This window comes from Diceros bicornis, unplaced genomic scaffold (assembly GCF_020826845.1).
Source record: "Diceros bicornis minor isolate mBicDic1 unplaced genomic scaffold, mDicBic1.mat.cur scaffold_124_ctg1, whole genome shotgun sequence".
In the NCBI taxonomy this organism is placed as follows: domain Eukaryota; kingdom Metazoa; phylum Chordata; class Mammalia; order Perissodactyla; family Rhinocerotidae; genus Diceros; species Diceros bicornis.
Window position 1 is genome coordinate 1,088,521 of NW_026691044.1, and position 18,470 is coordinate 1,106,990.

At 35.9% G+C, this 18,470-nt stretch overlaps 1 pseudogene; it reads left to right on the top strand.

Annotated features, from left to right (window-relative positions):
• Positions 1-17,703, top strand: part of LOC131402540 (uncharacterized) — a 236,576-nt pseudogene extending 218,873 nt beyond the window's left edge.
• The last annotated feature ends 767 nt before the right edge of the window (positions 17,704-18,470 follow it).

Genomic DNA, 18,470 nt, shown 5'->3' on the forward strand with positions numbered 1-18,470 from the left:
TAAACTCTGTGTTCTTTTAAAAAACACAAAAGGGGTATGAGACGATTGTTGATTAAACCACCAATTGTGTCTGACACAGATAATAAACATAACAAATTCCACTAAAACATAAGTGATTTAATGGGAGATAAAATAATAAGAATATCCTAAGAATATGAAGGATAATAATCTTGAAAATATCTTAGAGTAAGATAAAAATTATAGGATCATCTTAGAACAAGTATCTGAAAAATAATAATCTTAGAACATTCAGTAGAGTTCTTAATGATTTTTCTCTCTAGATTAGAGTAACTGTAGGACGTCTTTGGGAAGAAAGTCACAGCACAGAGAACTTAGCTCTTTAATTATTTCTAAAGATTCAACTCCTAAAATTTGAGATCTTACATTTGTGGACAGGCAATATCAATTACCAGTTAATGCTGATCCTTCTGGTTCTACAGACTTACAAAGCTGGTACCAAATTCTCCCCTTACGAAACATAGTGCCCAAGAAAGTATTAAAAATTATTTAATTGTATTCTTATTAGGGATCATATGAAGAGGCAAAGGAATTGAGCATTATTTTCTCTCCACTTCTCTTCCTCTTTTGAGAGAACTTGTCCATTAGAAATTGTGCCTCCTTAGCCTTGATGACTGGGCCAGACAGGGTAATATGCAGCATGTTGACTGTAGTTAATAATACTGTATTGCATATTTGAAAGTTGCTAATAAAGAACTTACAAGTCCTCACTACAAGAGAAAAAATTTGTAACTATGTATAGTAATGGTTGTTAACTAGACTTATTGTGGTGATCATTTTGCAATATATACAAATATCAAACCACTGTGTTGTACACCTGAAACTAATATAATGTTATATGTCAATTATACCTCAATAAAAAAAAAGAACACAATAACACAAAACAACATAAGAAAATGTAAGGTACAACATTCCATTAAGAAGAAAGGAAAATGAACTTATTTCCTCGTTTATGTAAAAAAATCCAGAAAGCTAAATAGGACCACTATTTCCATGATAAATTTATTGTGGGAAATATCAAATTATACAAAGATTTACACATTCTAATCTAAATTATTTTAGAAGTATTGGTGATCTATTATACTGAACCTTATTTACGTAAACACTATTTTGGCCATTATACAAATTATTTTTCAAGAAATCAACTTTTGAATACATACTATGTGTCAGGCACTGTGCTAAATTGCTCTGCATAGCTCCCTATTAAATAACTGCTAGTATTAATACTTTGTACAGGTGAGGAAACTGTGGCTTATGGAGTTTAAATAACTTCACCACTATAACACAGTTAGTGAATGGTATAGATGGGTTCTGAACCCATGTAATGGTCTTGTATGCTTAACAAATTGTCTTAGTCAGAGCAAGTAACCTTATTAATTTAAATGTAACTATCTATAGAACTTGTTACCACAGTATTCTTTAGGTAGAGAACAGAACAGAAAGGGGTATACCACGTCTTCGATAGATAGGCCCAAACTTCATGCCATATTTAGGACTCGCCTAAGGAGATAACAAACTGATTATAATGAATTGTCTATATGGCCTTCTAAGATCAGACTCAAGAGAAGTTTCTTTAGCCTTGCACCTATGAAATGAATTGTCAGTGGTGACTCCACTTTGTACCCTGGACTTCACCTTGTTAAAAATATGAAACTGTGCTGACCATGCTGACTTGCCAAAAGGGAGTTATTTGCTGAGACAGAACTTTCTGAAGGACTGTCCAAAAACATACTTTTTCTGGTAGCAACCATATGCCCTTGAGTAAGCCAATAAACTGTAGCAGAAATTTACCCTCCTTAACAAACAATGGAGGGAACTGTTCTGGGCTCTCTTTCTTGCTAATAAAAAGTCTGGACTTTCCAGCTGCTGCTGGAACTGTGTTCCTTGAATTGCAATTCTAAGACCCCAAATAAATGCTACTCTTCTATTTTACAGTTGTCTTTTTTTAAATAAATTGGCATATTTGGTGTCAGAGATATGGGATGTGAAGCGACTTTCCACCTATTTCTGGGGCTGCTGTTGGTTTGGAGCAAGACCCCTGTGTGAGCCTCCTGTGCTCTGTCATCTCCCTGACAGCCTCAGGCCAGGTGAGTCCTCTCAGTTCTGAATCTCCACCTTGGTTGAGGTTCTGGCTTTTATCTGGGTGTCTTTTGGAACTAGTTTAAGAGAATTTACTTCCTCTTTTGGTGAGTCCATACTTGTAGCAGGAAGTATGCTGTCTATTGCTACAGGGATTCAGCTCTCTTTGGGGATCCCTGCTGGATTTATGTTAAAAAATTATGGGCCCTCTGCATATCAATTTTTAGAGAAATGGCATTGGTATACCAAGGATGATTTAAAACTTGCTTGGCCCCAATGGGGCTCTTTTGAAATATATAAATTAGTTTATTTGCATGCACAGTTAGAAAATAAGAGATCTAAAACTAAGCAAGTGGAACGGGAAGCTTATTTTGATTGGTATGTTGAAGTGTCCTGGGAAGTCCCCCATCCTGTTCAAAAGGCGGGGAAACGTGATTCCAGTGTTTTAGGCATTGTTGAACAAGAAGGCCTATCGTAGTAAAGAAGTTTTAGGGAATCCAAAGGCAAGATAGGTTCTACCTGGTCTATGGACCAGGATCTTGTGCCTTTCTGGAAATGGGTGAACTTTTGGATAATTTGGGATTGTAACAGCCATTCTGGAGAAACTTTCTTTTGGATAAGTCCACCTTAAGGGGCACCCTTAAAAGAGAGGATTCCAAACCTCTCAGAGACAATGGAATGCATTCTTTGATTCCTATGCAGAAGCTTCTAAAAGAAAAAATGACTTCAAAAACAGCTATAAAAGGGTCCTCACAGCATGCAAATAAAAAAAATCTTTAGTAAAAGTCTTTGGCCTTCTGAGCAGGTAAACTTTACTTAGTCCATCTGCCAGAAACACAATTTAGATTCAACTATTCTTTTGGGTTTTGTACCTGAGACATGGCTAAAAATTTTAAAGATCTTTGTGTCTCTCTGTATGTATATACATATGTGTGTGTATATATACATATACATATATACATATGTATATATACATATATACATATGCATACATACATATATACATACATATATATATACACACATATATGTATGGTATTTTTCTACCTCTGGATGGTATTGCCAAAATTAAACATTTATATATATTAAGTATTCCTAAAATTCTCAGAAATATAGAAACTAACCCAAACGTCTTTCAAGTTCACATTGTCTGAGATCAGGCATGTCTTCAGAGTAATCAATACTGAATGAAATACAAGCATACAAGTTTTTCTATCTGGGTTTACTAATCAAATAATTGTTTACTAGTCAAATAATTCTGTTACAGAATTTGTCAACAAGAAAAATAACTTAAGATGATGGTTAACTCTTTAATGTCTAATCCAAACATAATTGTTAAAAACAAGTGTTTAAATAAATGTAAATAAGATAAAAGCTTACACTAAGCTAAACTAAATAATGGATATCCATTAAATATCTAAATCATTTCCAGATAGGATAGTCACTGAGACATTGACTGCTAAACATACAGGGAAACAAACAATATTTGGGTCCACCAATAGACATGTTTTGTGCCACATTGAAAAGTTTGCTGTAAAGAGAAATATGCTTCTAGAAATTATGAAATTTGTTTATGGGTTTGCTAATCTACTACAGGATGCTAATAGATGAGCTTATAATATCTGATAGCTCACAATTTCATGCTTCCTAGTTTTCACTGGAAAGCAAAGAGTTAAAAAAGTTGGAAGAAGAGCAGAGAATATAAGGTGAACCAAAGAGAAAACGTCAGAACACTTAGAGTGATAAACATAAATTAACTCTGTGCAAACTGTGTGCACTGACGCTGAGAGAGTGCAGGCAAAGCAGCAGGAGCCTCTGAAAGATGAGAAGCAATGGGATTCTCTTGAGAGCTTTTTCCTACTATGGAAGGATTCACTGAAACTTTTTATTTTTCAAACTATTGTCACAGACCATTGAGAAATTATGATTAATGTTTATTTAAACAGAACATGTACATGGTATCTACATTTATCAATATAGATAAATGGATAATACATATCTTCAACTTTATTTATAATTCATAAATTTATTATAAATTTATTTATTATATATAAATAAAAGAAAATAATTTCATAAAATGCAAAATAGAAGGCACATGTGGCATATATTAAGCATAGGAAATACATATCAGTTTATTAAACTTTTATTTCAGATACTTATATGGTTTTATATATATAGGCAAATGCTGGACCATGATATACACTAGATTTCTTGCTGTGGAATGATTCAACATGTTTGAAAACCATTGCTCTTATACTACAGTAAATTGAGCAACAGAAAGGTCTGTGCAGCCAGATGGAGAGGCCAATGCAAGAACCACCACCCTTGCTGTCCTGTAGGCACACAAGGATAACTCCTCAAGGCCAGGCTGTACTCATTCTCTGACAGGCTCATACTCTGTTGCCTGTTTTTTCAGATTTACAGCCAGGCAACAATCTTTGTTCAAAAGAACTTCCCCCAGTTCTTATAACTACTTACAATGCTGGGAATTCTGGTGACGGCTTCCCAGATATTTATAGCCCTGCCATCAGTTTAGACGCTGTTGTTCCATCTTTCAAATCTTTATTCTGCCTACTCAACTTACAGCAGCCGTCTTCAGCAACAATGTGGGGATCTTGTTCTATCCGCCTATTCTATCATGAACAGTGTAGCAGAGCAATGTCAGGATGAACCTACAGACCCAAGTGAATCTCGTTCTGTAATATCCAAAAAGCATATGGCTTACTCTGTACTATGTGGAAGGAGTTTATATTCATTTAATGTAATGCATAGACAATTACGCCACCCTCCAAGGTAAAATCTGTAATTATTCTGTAACAACTGCTTTGCTTCATTTCTTTTCTAGATACACTTTATAAGTTTTTGAAATTGAGAGAATGACTGTAAATGAAAAGTAAGCAAGAAAAGTAGGCTATGTGTTTTCAGTGAAAGAAGATATGAAGAATGAAGAGGGAATTTTGTTGAAGGAAAAAGAAAGTAATTTTGTTCTAAAATAAAATGATTGTTCCAAAATAAAAAAAAAAAAGGACAAAACAAGACATAAAAAATTGTAGAAGACTGTGAAAAAGGAATCTTTAAAAAGAAATTTTAATGTGTGGTCAAGCTGGCTAAGATTAAAGTGAATTTATTGAAAAATAAATTTTAATATCAAAAGTACACTGGTGTAAAATTAAAATTCGGACATTAATTAAAAGTACAAAGAACAAAGTCCTTTATTAAAAGGACAAAGTCTTCTCAGATTATTGATCTGCTCTTAATAAGAAATTACAAAGAACGGGCCGGCCCGGTGGCACAAGCGATTAAGTGCGGGCGCTCTGCTGTGGTGGCCAGGGGTTCGCCGGTTTGGATCCCGGGCGGGCACTGACGCACCGCTTGTCAAGCCATGCTGTGGCGGCGTCCCATATAACGTAGAGGAAGATGGCCGTGGATGTTAGCTCAGGGCCAATCTTCCTCGAGAAAAAAGGGGAGGATTGGCATCAGATGTTAGCTCTGGGCTGCTCCTCCTCACAAAAAAAAAAAAAAGAAATTCTAAAGAAAGTTTCTTTATCTTTAATGTAATTTGCCTAGAAAACAAAGATTCTCTGTTTTGTCTTTATTAGGTCTTCGATTACTTAGAAAAGCTGAATTTTCTCAATATTAAAAGAACTGGGTTTTGGGTCCGGCCTGGTGGCGCAAGTGGTTAAGTGCACACGCTCCGCTGTGGGGCCCCGGGGTTCACCGGTTCGGATCCCCGGCGCGCACTGACACACTGCTTGGCAAACGATGCTGCGGCGGCGGCCCATATAAAGTGGAGGAAGATGGGCACGGATGTTAGCCCAGGGCCAGTCTTCCTTAGGAAAAAAGAGGAGGATTGGCAGATGTTAGCATAGAGCTGATCTCCTCACAAAAAAAAAAAAAAAAAAAAGAACTGGGTTTTGCTTAAAACTATGTAACCTTCTGCATTTTCCCTTAAAATCTTTTTGTTGCTTTGGTTAAATGGATAATTAAATATTGTTTCATAAAAATCTGTGAATCTTTTGGATTAAATGTTTTAAAACCTTTTGATATTTTTAACCAACATCCCTGAATCAAATTCTAAATACAGTCTTTTTGACCTGAGAGATATTAACCTAATTAGGTTTATTTGATATGTTAAATTACATGGGAAGTATCAAATAAGAAGTAATACTAAGCCTTCTTTACATCATATCTATGTAGGTACATATTGTTAGTGCTCCAGAAATGACACGAAATTCCTGGAAATCGGATGTGTCCTAATATAACATCATCAAACTCCAACTATTATCTTAAAATATTGCATGTCCCCAAAATAACCAAATTCCTTTGTCAATTGCATTATAATGACTGCTCATCAGATCTTTAATAATGGGCATTTTAGAGTCTTTTGTCATTTATAGACAGTTTTTGCTTTACTCTGATGGGCTTTGCCAAAGAACTGTGGCTGCAAAAGTGCTTCATCTTCAAAAAGATTCATAGAAAAGACTTTGACAAGTACTTTAGAGTACAGGTCTTTGATAACTTTGGGTTATCAAATCATAACACTGAACTGGGTGGGAATTTCTAAAATTCTAATGGGAAACTGATTGCTTTGATATTTTGTTTTCCAGATTTAAAGGACCCTCTTTTCTCCTCTCTTTTAAGCAAGCTATAACTTACAGCAATTTGGTAAAGTGTATCTTTGCAGCGAAGGTTGAAGCGTTTATCTTTTTCTCCATACCTGATCCCTCTAGAATTCTGAAATTCTTATTAAATATTCTTAGTTTCATGACAATATACGTATTTGCATAAGTTCAATAAGAATCTGTTCTCCTTATAATGGGATGCTCAATGCACCTAGCCCCTACTTCCTTTGATCCACAGCTGATAAAAGGGGATATACGTCAATTTGGCAAAGGCCTAATCAAATCCATAGAGAATAATCACACTTTGGTAGAACAGTCTTTCCACAGTGCACTCCCGGGAGACTAAAACACCAGACATCATAATCTGCAGCCCAGAACTTTCCTGTAGACACTGGAAAAGACACCTTTAGAAAGACTCCCTCCAACCTCACTGGAAGGAAACTTATCAGCTACTGTTAACCAGCCCTTGTGTCACTAGACTCCAAGGTATAGACCCTTGGATTCATAAGTTACGTCTAAAGACACCACTAAACCCTGACTGGACCTGCACACCAACTGGTGACCTGAAAGTAAGATTTCCAGGAATTGAAGGAGACGACAGCTGAGTAGACAGCTTTCCCAAGATTCTGGACCAGTCCTGTACATTTTTTATACCCTTTCTCACTGAACAATTTGTTATTCCCTTCATACTTTTCTCTTTTTTAAAAAATTAAGGTCATATTGGTTTATGGCATTATATAAATTTCAGATATACATCATTATATTTCTACTTCTGTATAGACTGCATCGTGTTCACCACCAAAAGTCTGCTTGCCATCCGTCACCATACATATCTTCCCCTTTACCCCCATACTTTTCTCTTCATCATCCTATTGGGAGAACTCTTTTATCTATTCTTCTACATCATGAAAGCATATGACCTCCATTTGTAACTCGTATCTTTATACTCCTTCTTGTGGATCTCTTTACATAAAGTGAAGAATTTCAAGAATGGGTTAATGCTTGGCATCTTAACCTAGAAAGCATCCCACAGATCTTTGGAAGGCTGAAAATGAAGGATTGTTGGATTGAAGTATTTGGGCTATTATTTGTCCTGATAGGTATTTCAATGCTTTCTTCTCTAATGCACACAGTGGAATTCTTAGGTGGTGGTAAAACCCTATGAAATCAGAAGAACTCACTGCTGTTATATAGGTTATTGCCTTATGGATCGAACCTCTTACATAGTCGACATATCAAACCACCTTTCTTAAAGTTCTTCTTACAATGGCTTTTGTTATTAGGGTGATTTTCACTCTCAGGTTGGCCTTTTATTTTTCTTCATAATCCTCATTATTAACTGTCATACCTTATCACACTCTTTTTGTTCCTACCTTGCAGAAACTTTCTGATTCCCAAAATCTCACTGATTGTTGGATCTGTGCTAGAACAAATGTGCCTCCACAGCCCTGAGGACTGGGCCGTGACCCAAGAGATCACAGTTGCATGGCAACAGATAGTCAGACAAAATGTCTCTCTCCTGGGAATTTGAATTTGAGATCCAAAATCCCTAGTTGGCTATTCAGTCAATGAAGTCATATAACAGTGAGGTTTTGGTGACCTCATCATATGTGGTCACGTGCATGGAAAAGAAGAGCAAGCCAGTCTTCAGAGAAAGACAAAAATGAAGGAGACATGCACAGAGAAGAAGAGAGGAAAGTATGTAGTCTAAAGGAGAGTGAGAGAGCTCCTGAGAGAGGCAAGGGCTTAGCCGTCTTTGCTTTTCAGGTCCTGGTTACAGTTCACTTAGAGTTGCCGAAACTTCTTGCCTCTCCTGTCTCCATTTTATTTTTACTTAAGTTAGTTTTGGAAGATTTCTAAATCCAACAATCCTGGCTTTAACAATATTCTCTTGCTATTGTTTCTATAGTATGTCTGAGAATCAATTTCAGAGTTTAAAGGATTCTAAGATATCATAATTTTATAGATGAGGAAGCCTAGAGAGGTTAAAAATATTACACAGATGACTGAAGATCCTGACTAAACCTAGGATTCCTGATTTTACAAACACCAGTGTTTTGTAGAAAATTAAAACAAAGATTTGGGAATAAATAGTCATTTTCTCCTAATACCACCTCATTTTCCAATAAAACTCTTCTAACAAACTATTAAGTTTAAAAAAAATTAATTTTGAAGGAAAACCAACTTACCGAAAATAGTGAGATATCTATTCCCTGTACCCAGATCTATCAGACATTTTGACATATTTGCTTCCTATATCTCTTTTTGAAAGATATAAAATAGTCAAAATCCAGTCAAAACTTTGTTTTAAAAGATAATTTTAGAGCACATAGTCTAGTATGTGTACTTTTATAAAGTACCCTCTACTACACTCAGACCCTTTACTAAACTCAGATATGATTATACAGTCTAATTGTTTTCTGAGTTTCCTAAATAGAGATGTTTAAAATATATTACCAACATTCATATGACTTTTTTTTACTGAAAAAAAATTTATATTTACCTCAAACCTTAAAAAAAATGATACTGAATGCACTTAGCTGTACTTTACTAGCAACAAATTGAGGTATATCTTTACATTTTTATGTTTGTATAGTTTTGGAAAATAGTCTTTAGTTTCAGCTTTCTTTCCTTTTCTCATCTTGAGCCTTTGCTGGAAGTGACGTATCATTCAAAGGTAGTAGCAATCAGTATTCTTTCCATTCTTGTTAAAATATCAGCATTGTTCTATATTATATGGAGACTAAGACTATCAAGGGAGAATATTTAAAATACTGTGGCAATGAGTTTATATAGTAGTTATGTGACTATCAATATTCTTTCAAGGGATTTATGTTGTAATTCAAGATTACTTGAGCATGAGCATAATAAACTCTTAAAGTAGTAGCCAAATCTTCTCACGCAAGACTCTGAAAGACTCTTTCCAATTAAAAAAAAACTAATACTAATCAACTATAACGCCCCTGGAGGAATTCTACAGGGAATACGCAGTATTATTCCCTCAAATAATGAAAAATTTAAAGCAATGTATTTACTCATTTTCTTCCTTATTCACCCTAGTATATATATTTGTCAGAATATAAAAATTATGAAGTGTTATCAATCTGGTTGTTTTCTTCCTATTTGACTTATTTTAATTGTTTGCTTTTATCTATCAGTCACTTTTTATTTTGCTACCATTTGAGATAATTTCAAACTTAGAGCTGCAACATTAGCACAAAAACCTCCTATATACTACAGTACAGTTATAAAAATCAGAAATCTTAACATTGATATAATACTACTGTCTAATCCATACTCCACACTTAAATTTCTGTCCTAATAATGTTATTTGTAGCTACTTTTTACACCGCCCCCCTCCCCAGTCCAGAGTCCACTCCAGGATAACTCCTTATATTTAGTTGTCATATTTCTTTAGTTTTATTTAATGTGTAATTGTTCCTCAGAATTTCTTTGTACTTTACAACCTTAGGGTTTTTGAAGAGAACTGGCTAGTAACTTCGTAAAATATTGCACAATTTGGGTTACCTTAGCTTATTAACTCTTTCAAATTACTAGAAATTCCTGTATTGAATTATATTGCAATGTACTTTTGGAAGTTGAATTATTTTTTCTCTAGATGCAAGTTGATCTACCTTAGTCATTTAGGGAGGACATTTATTGCACAGGTTGAGCATTCTGGCTTTGGAGTCAGACAGATTTAGATTTTATTCTACCTTTCCTGCAATTAGTTGTACTCATCTTTCCGAGCTTCAATTTCCTAATCTGTAAAATAGGGAAAAAGTTGCATTTTAAAGGGGTTGTTGGAGGGATTAAATGAGATAACATATGCGAAGCATTTGGTAAAGTGCCTGGCATATAAGCAGAGCTCCATAAAAGACTGGACACATTATACATTTGCCAATGGAAAGTAACATGAAAAAACTGACAAGCTGGTTTAGTGGCATTAAATAATATTGCACCAATATTCAGGCAAAGAGGAAAGTGAGTTAAATTGCCTTTTTCATTTGAAGGCCTCTGAAGCATTCATGTTTCCAAGTTTCAGACATTAGGTTTTTTTAATGTGTCAGTTTTCAGTGTACAAGGCTTTATATTTAATTTTTCAAAGCAAAATGTCTCAGTTTATTTTAATTTTTTTTGAAATAAAAATCATAGCTAAAGGAATTTCTTTCTGACAGTGTAGAATTTAAAACAAGAGTTTCCTAGTAATTTAGTCATTTGCAACTAATTTGTTTATATGCTATATATTACCTACCTGCTTATTTCTTACATAACAGTACTTTCTCAAGGTAGATCAAGAAAGTCCATTTAGCAATGATGTAGCTGAATTGACAATAAGAGTAATAGCTTTGATTTGGGCTGTGGGAATATGGGTTCAATTGGAGAAGGATGCATGCGAAAGAGGCAAAAATACACATTTTTAGCTTATTGCTTGATGCAAGATTGATGTGAATTATCTTGACCTAAGCTGTGTCTTGTCTTTGGAACCATTCCTTCTGGTCATTTATTCTACTTTCTGGCGATCCTCCGTCCCAGGGGTCTTAAGCTTATAACAACATAACAGTTTTGTTATAGCTTTTCCTGCCCTGCCATATTCACATACACCTTTCCTTTCTTCTTGGGTGAAGAACTCAGATATTTTTAGGGAAAGTTACTGCATCAGTAAGGCATTTTGGATTCTTTGCTAGATGATGAAAAAAAATTTATTTAAAACGTTCATAGATATTTACATTTTAAATAATATATGTGATAATTAAATAAATAATTGGCTATTTTCTAGGCTTTGTGTTTGAGAGAGAGTTTTTGACAAGTTTGGGCCAACTTGTGTTCTGCAATAGTGTTCTGTGGGCTCTATTGTCTCTAAGTTGATACCGCCCTTCATGCCTTCTTAACTTTCTCTAGTTTTGAAGATTTAAGTATTGTTAGTGTATTTAGCCACAGTACTCAGGTCAAGGCCAGAGGCAGGAAGATCGGAAGCATGAATCAACTCATCAAAGGATGGGCTGCCTGCCTGGAGAAAACACTGGAGTGTGATGTGGGACTTTTAGACAGGCAGAGGGCTCTGACACCCAGGCACTCTCTGGCTGGAACGTGCCTGTGGCAATTTTGCACTGGTTAATTTCAACTGAACAGAATTTTCATTTTAGTCAAAAATAGGGAGGCTTGAATTAAATATATCTAAGTTTGTTATGACCTCTGTGAATAGGAATAAAGAAGATAAAAAGCAAAAAACAAAAAAAAATTTAAAAAGAAAATGATTTAAGACATCATCTTAAACATGAGTAGATAGGGTGACTGCATGCTTTTGTTTTATGAGCTTCTGGGCATTTGCTTTTCTCTTAAGTTACATTTTTGCTTTATATACACAGTGTTACTAATTTCTCATGTCTTGGCAACAGCTAGAAAGTCACATTTGAAAAATTATTTAAACAGCTTACCATTTTGATGTCATCTCCTTATAATATTTAGAAATCAGTTTTTTCTCCTGTAGGACACAATTACAATTTTCTAATATGAGTGTACCTTATTTCTTACATTTTAGGAGCTCTCTTTCTTTGGAATTGAGACTTGACATTCAGATACATTAACAATTAAGTGGCCAGGACATTTGAAAGAAATTGGAGGTTAGCGCAGAAGTGCCCTTCTACTGGGGAGGCATTCATGTATCAGAGACATTCTCTTGAATTTATGTAAAAGTTAGAAACACAGTATTGTTATTTAAATAATTTTCCCACATAATAATTCCGTTAAAAGTTGTAATTGCTTTAAATTTTACTACTGATTGTAGTCATTTGTGTGATTGTGTCTATGATTGATGCATTTTAATGTTGCAATTGTCTGGCAATTTTCCATGATTATATCCATGACTGGTATTCTTTATGGTGCAATTGTGTGGTAACAGTCTGATTATATTGCTATTAAGGTTTTTACATAACTTTCTCTCAGGACACATTTGAAGAATAGAGGCTTTATTTTCAAGAGTATAGGCTCCCGCGTAAAGCAAATCAGTTCACCTGGCTTGGTGAATTGTCTTTTCATCAAGTCAATAGGCTGAATGATTTTCAGAAGAAAACCACCACTTTCACTTTTCATATTATAATATTGAGAATGTTATTTAGAAATTTATATTACTAAAATTCGTAACTTCTTAATATGCAATCAGAAAAAGCTGTGATAACAAAGACTGAAAAGAAGTGACCAGAACATTTGGGAAAAATCTAGCAAAGAGCAGCATTAAGAAGGCCAAGAGAAGAAAGGGGAATTAATCAGATGGCACAGAGGGAGATCAGGTGAAGAAAGTACTTAGACACGTCTACTGAATCTGGCACTAGAGACAATAACCTTGACCTCACTGAGACCAGATTCTGTGGACTGTGGGGAAAGAAGCCAGGAGTAAATGTAATTAGGAATCAACGGGAGATAAAGAAAGTCACACAATGTGAGAAGACAATGTTTTTCTCGGGGACAAATGTGAAGAAAGGAAAAAGATAGGATAATATACATAGGAAAATAAAAAAAAATGCTGGGAGGTTTTCTTTTTAACACAGAAGAGATAATTATACACTGAAGGTAAAAAAATAAAAGAAAGAAAGATACTGAGGAAAAAGGTCTCTGAGGAGGTTCAAAGTTCTATTAAGTTCAAAGTAAACTGAACAGATAACTTGGCCCTTCTTTCAGTGAGATATGAAAGAAGGAGGGAAAGTGGTATATGAAGATCAGTTCATTTGTGGGTGGAGGTAGAGGTTGAGTGAATTTCTGCTACTTGGCTTTTGTCTTTGCTGTAACTTAAAAAGATACATTTTCTCTATCAAAGACGGGCATGGAGGTGCGCATGAGCATGGGGACAAAATGGAGAAATAGAGAAAAGTGTCTAAGAGTTGGAGACTCTGCCACGTAGAAGGGCTGATGGAGTTGACAGACGAGAACAAATAGAAGGATTGTTGAGTGAACTTGAACAGAGAAAACTTATTTGGTACAGAGGTATGATTTTTCCCAGCAGTGCTTAATGGTCTGCATATAAAAGCAGGAGAGCAAATGTTTGGAGTGATTTCCTGATAGTGATGTACAGATCCAGTGTAGTGGGAGGACAAGAAAACAAAGCAGGTGTGGGTTGTGGGTGGAGAGTATTTGAAAGTGATGGACCACAGGTTCAACAAGGGACAAAAGTGCAGTCACTAGGAGGCTGATGACACAGTATACGAAATGGCTCATGCTCTGGGGTCTTGATGAAATGCAATAATTTGTACAGTGAGAATATGAAAGTAAAAATGCTAAAGGGTAAATGTTTTTCAGTAAGAAAATAGGATTTTAGATTGAAAGATTTTGAAATACTGTTATTTGGCAGGAAGACAAGAGAATTGATTTTAAGATCAACAGCATTGTTCATAATGATTTTAATTAGCTTATTTATTCTTTTGAAAATTAAAGTCAGAGCTATAACTGACTAATTCATCTTGTCGTTCTCAACACTGCCTCTCTTTTGAGGGAGATATTTCTTTGACCAACACATCTCTGGCAGCGATCTGCAGCCTCCGTTGAAAATCACTAATTTCCATCAACAAGTGAGGTTAGAACTGTGCTGTCTAGGATGGCAGCCACTAAGCACACGAAGCTGTTGAGCACTTAAATATGGGTAGAGCTATGGAGGAAGTGAATTCTAAATTTTATTTAATTTTAACTTAAAAACTGAAGCACCTAAAACATTTTTTCTTTCATAAATCTTTATTGCTTTAGTGGGACTACATTTCACCTTAACCACTGCATCAACATTATTATGTTGTAGTGAATATGACAGGTATATCATTAATAATTTTTATATTGATTAAACGTGTAAAAGATAATATTTTGGATACATTGGGTTAAATAAAAATATATTATTGAAACTAATTTCATCTGTTTCATTTCTACGGTTTAAAATTTGGCTACGAAAAGGTGAAAATCACATATGTGATTATATTTCTATTGGACAGGACCAGTTTAGAGTTTCTTTGATTGTAGCTGTCTTTTCGAAACTAAAAATAATAAAAATTTCTTTGTTAAAATTAAAAATATTTAGAGAGAGAATATGTTCGTACCTTTTCCTTTAAGTACAGGAAAACCAACATTCTGAAAAGTAGAACCGACAAGATGGTGGAAGTAGAGCCGAAGAAGAAGCGGACCTTCTGCAAATGCACCTACCGCGGGGCGGCTCTCGCCCAGCCGGGGTCACATTCTAGGAGCAGCTGGAGCAGCGGGTGCAGCCGCAGCCACTAAACCCGCCCTGCCGTGGAGGCGGCTCTTCCGCTGACGCGCCTGCGCGAGCCCAGGAAGGAGGCGCTGCCGGGGAGAGGCCTGAGGTGCTGAAGATGCACCTGGAGACATGGTCGTCCTGCTGGAGATGGTGGGCGTCTACAATGGCAAGACCTTCAGCCAGGTAGAAACCTAGCGAGAGATGACTGGCCACTACCTAGGTGCGTTCTCATCACCTACAGGCCCGGGAACCATGGCCAGCCAGGCACCGGGGCCACCCACACCTCCCACTTCATCTCACTCAGGTGGCCTGCTTGGCCAATAAAGGCACAGAGTTCCTTCCTTCCTTCCTTCCTTCCTTCCTTCCTTCCTTCCTTCCTTCCTTCCTTCCTTCCTTCCTTCCTTCCTTCCTTCTTCCTCCCTCCCTCCCTCCTTCCCTCCCCTCCCCTCCCCTTCCTTCCTTTCTTCTTTCGTGGTTTTTACAAATATTTTGTTTATTTTAATGAAGGTGGTACAGACAATGTCTATTTAAAACCCATATCCCAGGCCAAAAAGTGCAAGGAAAATAAACAAGAGCCATGTTCTGTTCTGTACACTTCTGTATCAATAACTTTATTAACTGGTAATGAAAATTAGAACTTTTCTGGGATCTTCTGACAAGATTTTTCTTCAATCTTTAAAATGCCTTCTCTTCAGTGAAGCTAGCTTTGGAGTTAGTCATTACTCTGGCCGTATCTGTTATCTCGACCCCAACCTGATATTCCTCTTTTTTGGTCCAGACCTTCAGGTTTTAAAATTTGAGAATATTCTGCCATCTCCTTGTTTTTCTTGCCAAGTTTTACTAATGTATTTGGGAGACAAACTTCATTGCTTAGAATTATTATATATTAGTAGGAAAATGAAAATTAAGGCAATAGTGAGAAGCCAAATTTCCAATGTGTAGGGAAACCAATTGAGTCGGGCCTCGACATTCTGCAGGTTGCTTTCTCATTTTACCCCATATGCCCCATAGGACATTTGCTCATTCTTGGTGGGAGAGGAGAGACAAAGCAGGTTGAGAAGCTCCTAAAAGGCAGGGGAGTCAGGAGAGCTTTAAACAATTTTTCAGATCTGGAGAGACAAAAATTAGAATTTGGTTCTGCCAAAGCACCTGGATTTGAGGAACATCAAGATCCCAGAAAGAAGGGAGGCACGAGAAGTGAATCAAATATTCCAGTTTTTCCCTTGAGACATTGACTGTTTCCAAGCTTCTCAGTACAAGTGCTAAAATTCAGACGCCTCAGTCTCCTTGAACTCCCATCTTTGCTTATTTCTCCGTCCCTGCTCTGGGTTTGGAGAGCAAATGCCGTCAGTAAAAGGGAGAGATTTTAGTGTTTTCTTCTTTTGTTTTCTTCCTGAGGATCACAGCCCTGCATTGTGTGTTTTCCCGATATCTGAAAAGAGTTGTTTCATGCTTTCCAGTATTCTTGCTTTTTATGGTGAGACGGCAAGTCAAGGACCAAGGCACGTTCTGTCATGGTTAGAAGTAGAAATAATTTTTTTTAAAGTTTTCATAATTAAAATAATTTCTTGCATGATGGTAGTAGAGCATCTTTAAAAGATTCTTGTGATTTCTTTAGATTATTTTATTTATTACCATAATCTTGGGTTACTTATAGTTATTGAAATTTGAGCTCCTAAACTTGAGATGATTTGTAAATCAACACAATATAAGTAGGCAAATTCAGATTAATTTAAGCATAAGGACAGCTTATCAATGAATATAAAGCAATATTGTGAATAGAAGCATTTCAGAAAGATTTTTTTAGCATGTGGATCAGTTGCCCATCCTTATTTGCCATATTTTAATTTAAATATTGATTCAATATTTAATGGTTTAGTTTATTGCCATATTTTAATATAAGTATGTACATGTACATTTCTATATGCACATAACTCAGAACACAAAGTGCATGTGGTTCAAAAAAGGGTTACCTGGTGGTATTTGTACCACTCTTCCAGCCCCTAGCAGCATGATACCCAAAGAACGGGAATAATGTGTGTGAGGTGTGGGAACCAGTTTAGAATTACGGAAACTGTAAATTTAAGGTTCTTCACCAATTAAGCAAAGGTGGAGGAATTTGCCAGATATAAGAGAGTATAATGGAAATGGAGGAAACAAGAAATGGCAGGTATATTATTTTGTGAACTTTAAAATAAAATAGCCAGTTATCCTACCAGCAAAATGAGTTTATTCGAGAGTAGACAGAGGAATTGCAATTTGTTAAATGCAAACTATGGCAGACCACAGGCAAATCCAGAGAATAAGGGAGGGGAGCTTGCTTTTATAGAGAAGAAGAGGGGGTTGGGAGGGGCTGTTTTGAACAAAAATTCATTGGAGGAAAGTAAGAGTTTGGGGTGGAGATGGCTTCTCGTTGGCTGAGCTGTGAAGCTTCTCATTGGCTGGGCTGTTGCTGGGCAAGGAGAAAATCTTTCTTCCTCCTGCTGGAGTAGTAGTTGCACTTCCTGTCCAAATTGTAAAGTAAGCTTCAGGGAAGTTGTGTCCTGTAGACCTCCCCTAAGGGGCTTCCTGACTCCGTTTTAAGTGAGGTTTTCCTTTATTAATTTTCACAATTTCTACAGTGAAGCTTCTACCTCAGAGCCCTTCTGCATGTGTTATCCTGTTTGCCCCACACCTGTTCTTAGCAGTAGAGCACATGTTGCAGATGAAGAAAAGGAGGCTCAGAGAGACACCAGTGATTGTCCCAAGTTATAAGTTATGTCAGATACATTGTTCTGAAACTAAATTCAAAAATACATCTGAAAATGATGCAGGTGTCAATAAGTATTCCTACCCATATCCAAATCCAAAACTATGTTTTCATCTACATCCAGATTGTAAAGATGGTGGGTTACCAAAACAATTACACCAGTTCTTCATCCTCAGTGCCAATATTCTGTTAATTCCTGGAGCTGATAAATGTGATATTGGGAACTGTTAATTCAGTCAAATAGAGTTTACAACTTTGCAAAAATGAATAAAAATAATGATGACTAGCCTTAAGGGGCAATTGTGACTTATTAATTACTAATTTTTAATCTATTTTCCTATGAAGCAAATTTCAGAAAGCATTATGTATACTAAAGGAAGTGATTATTTCCTAAAGTCTTCTTAAGAATTAGCTAAAATGGGATAAAATATTCTGAAATTCAATAAGAATTCAGTGAAAATTGCTGTGAAATCTATTGCTACCATGTTATTTTGCAAAGACAATGGTGTCTAATTTAGATTTCTTTGATTTATAGAAAGAATTGTAAGGTAACAAAGATGGTTAAATTAACAGCTCTGCACTTTTGGTGGTTAAAACTAAAAGCAGCATTAATAGTGTAACTGGCCTTTTAATTTAAGATTCACAGCATTAGCAAAAAAGTGCAACGTATAATTACACTTTTCCTAGCATGTTTACATTCTTTTTCTCATTGTCTTGCTTTAGAAAAGAAATCTGGGCACCAAATATTAAAATAGTCAACTGTTATGCTAGC